The following is a 7573-nucleotide window of genomic DNA, read 5'->3' as shown; positions in this document are numbered from 1 at the left end:
CATTTCCCTTCTCAATTTTCCCCTCACCTCTCTTACTTCAATTTCAAAATCCTTTTTGAGCTCTGCCATGACCTGAGACCATTGCATATTTATTTTGGAGGTCCTAGATGCGGAAGCCTTGACTTTTATGTCTTCCTCTGATTCTACGCATTGCATTTCTTCCTCTGAAAAGATGGAAGAAAATACTTGTTCACCAAGAACGTAACCTTGTATAGGCTTATTTTTCCCTTTTCTGGGCATTTTTCCAGCCAGTTACTTTGACTTTTGAATCCTTTGTCAAATGGAGTGTACACTATAGGGACCTGTAAGTTCCCAATTCCTCTGAGGTGGCACAATCAAAGGAGAGGAGTTCCATGTACAGAGTAGGATTCCCTGTACAGAGCCTCCAACAGCTCCACCAGCCAGTGCTCATCCTCACCACAGGATCACCACTCAGGGCAAATATCCACATCAATTGCTCAATTTTCCCAGGGTCTTCAGGCTGAGGGCTTCAAAATTAGATTCTGCAGCCACCTGAGGTGAGGACTAGGGCTGGACCCTGCTGGGTTCTCACCTGGTGAAAGAGCTTTCTCACTTGACCTTTGAAGCTGTCTTTGGTGTTTGTGGATTGAGTAATCTGGGTACTGTGTCTCCTGCAAGTTATTCTGTACCCTGAAACCTTCTCTGGGCCTGTCATTGCCAACCCAAGGATGGGCTGCACTCTGCTTCAAGCATGGTGTGATAGGCCTTTTCTTTCAACCTTCCAGACTCTCTTGGACTGCAAATCTCTTTCACTCTGTCGTTTTGTGACTTCTACTGATCTAGAATTTATTTAGAGCCATTTTTGTAAGTATTTTATGGACTGTGGAGGGAGAGCTTCTACAGGTCCATCCTTCTACTCTGCCACCTCGTCTCTGCCCCCTTAGAATTACCAACTTCCAATATTTTCTCTTTTATCTGGAAGTCTTTGCCTCTGGTTATAATATTCCTGGTGGTTTTTATTTGGGGATCTCTTCAGATCTTGATTACTTTCTCTACTCTGCCATCAAAGTGTCCAAAATAAGAAGTCACAACATATAATTTTAACATGTAAAGCATGGACAATTGAGATTAGCAACAATTTAGCTAGAAAAAAATAATATTTTATGTGGAATAGCTTTTATATCTCTACTCCCAAATCTCCTAAATTACGCTTGTCCCCAGCCCATCCAAGATGCAATTTGTCCCTTACTCTCTTATTTAGCCAATTCCCTTTCAGTTGCTTCACGATGGCCCAAGTTCCAAACCAATTAAAGTAAGCATTCTTCAATCTCCTTCAGTAAATGAGCTGTTGTCCCCTGATCCATTCTACCCCAGTCCAGTCCACTGTGTCTAAGGTAGTTGATTTGAAAGCCACTGCTTATTCCACAGAATTCTGAATTTTGATCCAGTTGCCATTATTTTTCTGTACAGCTCTGGCTTCTGGAATTCTGCTTTGTTCACTCCTTATTTCTTTCAAGACCAGAAGGGAGGGAGAATATGTTTGTAGTTTAAATACTGAGAAAATCTCATTTCACCTACCCACCTGCATTTGATAACTATTACATTTCCATTTGTATTAGTAACTATCACATTCATTAGGTATTTTCTTATTTACAAAATTTGCTTGCATATATTATCTCATTTGCTCAACATATCAGATATTATATAAATTTAAAGTGGATTTGCTTGTTTTGTCTCACTCTGTATAGCTTTAAAGAAGAAGAATGGCAAATATCCTTTCCCTCATTTTATAGATGAAGAAAAAGATCATATAGATGTAAAATGGATCATAGGATCATTATTTTAGAGCTAATGAGTCTAACTTCATTATTTTAACTGTGAAGGGTATTTAAGCACAAATAAGAGATTTATTGATGTGTGGTATGTATCCAGAGTGTGACACACAGACTTCAATGATAACTGCTTATACTGGGGGATTGACACGAACCGAAATGATACTATCATGGTGAAAAAATATTTGAAACAATTGCAAAAAATTAATAAAATTTAGTCAAAACACTGAAGACATCAGGACAAAAGTGTTGTTTTCGTCATGGCTACCAATCAAAGGTAAAAGGCTGAAAAGAAGAAAATAGATTTCAGAAGTTATTAGTTGGTTAATAAGTAATGTCCAAATGAATAAGTAGGAATAATTCTATACTGACAATCTCCAGAGCTCCAGATTACTGTGCTGCAATAAAATAAGCATCTATACTAAAATCTAGTACCAATATTATGAGCTGGGTAATCAAGTAACTACCAAACTTTCAAAGAAGGGTCAGCCCAGATCAAAAATGCAGGCAGTCAAAACTACTATGCCTAACAGAAGCAGATTGGTGGTCAAGAGTGATTCTTCTAGGCTGAGTGAGATAAGGAGAACCAGACTGCTATAAATAAACAAATGAAAGAATGAATAAATACAAGAAGAATGAATGAACAAATAAATAAAATGATGTCTGAAGATCACAGCACCTTCGTCTGAGACTCTTTCTTCTCATCTCCTCACTGCTACCTTTTATTTTATGGTGTTGAGAAATCGTAGTTATTTTTAAAAGAAACTAAATCCTGCACCATATTCGACAGTGTAGTTGTCTATATTTTTATACCCAGTCACACTTGAATAGATGTAAGAATTCTTGATTTCTACTACCTCTTACTTTTTCTCATTCTCCCTTGCATTGTATTTCTTCTCCTTTGAATTTCATCCTTCTTACAGTCGCATTTGCAATGACTTTCAGTATCGCCTTTCTCAAGTTTACTTTTTGACTCAGAGGCTTGCTCTCTATTTCTTTTAATGATTTCATACTTGGAAACTCTAGCATACATGTTAGTATGACCTGGGAAATATTCCTTTCACAATTCATTGGCCTACTCTGATATCCTACAATGTGTGTATACACACACACACACACACACACACACACACACACACACACACACACACACATATATATATATATATATAAATCAGACTGTCTCTATCACTCTTTGACCACCATCATTTTATATTCTGAAAATACCTTTTCTGCTAATAATATCCCAGTGTTATTCCTTTTGCTATGCCAGAATTTCTTAATCATTGCATGTGTTTTCCTGTGTGTAAAAGCATGTATATATGATATGTGTATTTTTGTGTGTCTTTAATGGCTTACACAGACTGACTAATGAATTCTGTGCCCCTCCATTCTCAAAACAAAGTTTTAAAGGTATAAAATGCTCGTTTTATATCAGATTTGGATGGATAGCAATTACATTAAACACATTTATCAAAATTTTGAACAAACAGTACTTTAGTAATGGAGTGGCTGTTAATAGAAGACAATAGGCTTACAAAAACTGTAAAACACAAAAAAAGCATTATCACTTTCACTTCTTCCCTCTCCATTGAAAAAGCTGATAAACATGAGATAATAATAATAATAATAGTAACAATAATTTTATGGCATTTATAAGTTTCTTACTTTGTGGTAGTTATATATTATTTCTATTTAATATAAATTACACTTATTCAATACACTTTCAAATTTATGATTAATTAAACTTATATTTGGTAAACGGTGAATAACAATTTGAAGTGATTTCTTTGGAGAGATCAACTTCATTTTAATAAGTGTATTAGAGATAAAAAATACTATCATAACACCATAATAAATCTCCATTGAATGAAAAAAAATTGTATTTAACTCTTCAATGATTGAGGTCATCAAAATGACCCTCAATTTGCAGTAAAGATCCTAATGACTTAAAAAAACCCATTCATTTAATGTATGTGATCAGAGGACCTTGAATAATGGTCTTACATTTCTGTGCATTTCCCTATTTTTCATTGGAATCACAAAAGAAATATATTCTTCTTTTATTAAAAAAATTAGGTTTTTGAAGTGGAAGTGTCTTGTGAATTTTAGAGTAGCACTGACTCCTCAGAGTAGAAGTTTGTGTTTCCAAAAAGAAACTAAAATGCTCATGATAATGGAAATGGGGAAACGCATTGTTTCATAAACCCAAGAGGAGAAAAAAAACAAGAAAAAATAGATGTCAATTTATTGTTGAATACTTAAATATGGCAGACTATATTGATGCTACTAGAAAGTATGAAAATATGTAATTTAGAGAAATATTAAAAGATTTTTTAATGAATTGAAACATAATAAAGTAAGCAGAACACAGAAAGAAATCTCCACATTGATGATAATACAAAGAAAAAGATAAATTTAACCAAAAAAAACCTCAATGTAATATAATGTTCAAACTTGTCACTAAAATACTTAACAAAGCTTGCCTTCCTCCTTTAATTACAAAGAGTGCTAACTATGAGTAAAGCATAGTTCAAATTAGGTCTTATATATTGAGAATAAACATGATTTAAAAATGGGGTCAATAAAATATTTCTTTCATAACTATCTTCATAGGTAAAGCTCTGACTGAGACCAATATAGAAGAATAACCATATTTTGCGTGAGATTAAAATTTGTATATGGAAGAGCCATCCTCCCCTAGCCCCCACAAAAGCTCTGTGAAGCTGGACATGTTCCACTATTATGATCAGTGTACTGCAAACAAATTGATGCCCCAAAACATTAAGTACATTGTTCATCAAAAAGGTCAAATGTCAGACCAAAACTCAAGGCTCTGCTAACTACAACTCTGGAGCTGTATCCAATTAACATTTTGCTCTGCCTTCCCCTCACCCACAACAAGCACACCATGCCCAGACCCCCTTGCCTCTGCCACACACAAACGCATAGAAATTAGGAACAACGTCACCAAGTTTGTCCTCCTATGACTCACTCAGAATTCGAAGGTACAAAAAACACTCTGTGTTGTATTCTTAATTATCTACATTTTAGCTATGGTGGGAAACATCCTCATTTTCATAACTGTCATTGAAAGTAAGAGCTTGAGGTTCCCTTTGTTGTTTTCTTGTCTTTTATGGATGCTATCTATTCCACTATCACTGTCCCTAAAATGACCCTAGACATACTCTACGAAAAAGTAACCATTTCTTTCCAAGCTTGCATGGTCCAGCTCTTCTTGGAATACCTACTAGGAACATCTATGGCCTATGATCGCTATGTAGCCATGTGTAAACCCTTGTATTACTTGGTCATCATGAGGTGGCATGTATGTGTTCCGCTGTTGGCGGTATCCTGCATTGGAGGTTTCATGCATTCATTAGTTCAGCTCCTTTTCATTGTTAGTCTCCCATTCTGTGGACCCAATACCATTGATGACTTTATCTGTGACACGTACCCTTTTACTGGAAATTTCCTGTATAGATACCTATATAATTGGCATCTCTGTGGTTGCCAATGGGGGAGCAATATGCACAATTATCTTTGCACTCTTGCTTGTCTCCTGTGGGGTCATTCTACACTCTGTGAAAACCCATAGTTCAGAAGGTCAACAAAAAGCCCTCTCTAATTGCATCTCTCACATTACAGTTGATGTCTTCTTCTTTATCCCTTGTATTTTCAAGTATGTTAGGCCTTTCTGTACCTTCCCCACTGATAAATCTGGAACTCACTATGCTGAACCCTTTGATCTACACCCTAAGAAAAGCAGAAATGAAAAATGCCTTGATGAAGCTTTGGAACAGAAAAGTGATGCCCATGTGTAAGGCAATGGATGTCTTGGCAAAGTGATGATGTTTCACAAGGGAAATGGTAGAATATTGTTACATTTCTAGAATTTATTTGAGGCTAAGAAAGCAGATGTAGAATACGTGAAGAAAAAATAAGCTTTCTGTCATTAGCATTAAAAACTGCCTTTTGATTGTTGTTGGAAATATTTCTTTTAAAGAATGATGGTTTTATGAAAAAATGCTATCCACATCCAGATAGATAGATGGATTCTGATGGAAGATTGAACAATATTTTTCTCCTTATTTTCTTCTTTTTTCTGCAACGTGTCCAATGCAGAAATATATTTTATATATCTTCACATAATTGATATCACATTTCTTAACCTTTTCAATGTGTGGGAGTGGGCGTGCATAGAATAAGATAATTTGGAAAAAATAAAATTTTAAAAAGAACATCATGGTTCATTAGGAAAATATCGATTCGTTTTAATTAGGTGAAACTTTTTAAAAACAGTTCACTCTTCTTACAAAGATAATTCTGAGAATCACATTGTTTAGGAATGGGAATTAATACGTCACATGATAGGCTTATGTGAGGCAGTGGGTATTCTACAGAAGAGAAAAAATTAATCAATTTCTCAGTCAACTTGAAGTTATTACTACTCCAGGTTTTCAAAGTAAATCAACCAGCTTCACATTTAATATTTAACTTTATCATTTTAAAACTACATCTCATATGTTGCAATGTGATGTAAAATCTGTTAATATAGGAATATTTGTTTTTAATTGGGGCGATTTTTCATTATATGTGTAAAGCCTAAACATGCAAAAATATGTGTGACTTGATCTTTTTAAATCGAACAGCATGTTCCAATTCTTTCAAACACCAATTTCTAATTATAAGATCAATAATTAAATTATAAATTGCTGTTTATTACCTTATATTTTTCAATAAGAGAGGTAACACGGCATAACGGATAGAGATTTTATACCTGTAGTTTATTGAAATGAAGCTGAAATCACATCTGACAATATATGAATTGTTTAACCCCTCTCAAACTTTAAAATTATTGTTGTTATTATGAATAGTGACTAAAGTAGTCTCATTCCTTTTTTAAAATACGAGTTCTAATAAAAACAATCCCTGAACAAAATGTGATATTTTTGTTTGCTTGTTTTTGCTTACATTTCATGAAGTATAGATTCTAGTACAGCTGTAATTTTATACAGCAGATTGTTTTTAGAGTCAGATAAAATGTTTATAAAGATAAATCCATCTCCATAATAATATCAATGAATCATCTGCATGTCAATTCTAAAAACAATAAGGATGACAGGGACTTTTATTTAAGTTGTCCTATTTCCACAGTTTGGATTCTCTCGTCCTGTCCAGGTTTCCAAACTAAGGAAATCGATTGTTCTATGTTGGTGAGACATTATGAGCTTTTGAGACGTAAATATCTATTAGAAGTCTTTTTCTTATTTTAAGAATCAGAGATATACATCCTCTAAAAATGTGGAGTTCTCAATTTGTACTCTTTGTATTTGTCAATTCATGTTACATTTTAAATGGTTATTTCATAGATTCATTTTTAAAGGCTTCTGTGATGTGCTTTCACTGTTTCCACAATGTCGTTACATGAGATCTTCATTGATTACTAAGTCTGGACATCCCGAGAGTTGGAATTATCATTCTTTGTTACTGTTTTCTCCTGTGCCAACAATGCAGAAATTGAGTTGAGACTTGATAAGATGATGATGGTGGTGGTGGTGATAAGGGTATCACCAATAAGAAGTAACATTTATATAGGACTTACTTAATTCCAGGCAAAGTACTAAACACATTGTAATTATTATTTCATTTGAGCTCCACATCCCCAGGAGGTAAATGCTATTATTATGACCATTTTACTGGAAACTGAGGCAAACAGGGCTTAGATGACATTTATAGGGACCACAGGTAAAAAGTACCTGAGGACAGATTAAAGACAC

General features: G+C 34.5%; 1 pseudogene; it reads left to right on the top strand.

Moving 5' to 3' along the window:
* Positions 1-4747: 4747 nt before the first annotated feature.
* LOC140516823 (olfactory receptor 4A15-like) lies at positions 4748-5642 on the top strand (annotated as a pseudogene).
* The last annotated feature ends 1931 nt before the right edge of the window (positions 5643-7573 follow it).

This window comes from Notamacropus eugenii, chromosome Y, assembly GCF_028372415.1.
Source record: "Notamacropus eugenii isolate mMacEug1 chromosome Y, mMacEug1.pri_v2, whole genome shotgun sequence".
NCBI classification, from domain to species: domain Eukaryota; kingdom Metazoa; phylum Chordata; class Mammalia; order Diprotodontia; family Macropodidae; genus Notamacropus; species Notamacropus eugenii.
The sequence above is the reverse complement of the archived record's forward strand: the minus strand, read 5'-3'. Positions and strand labels throughout refer to the sequence as shown.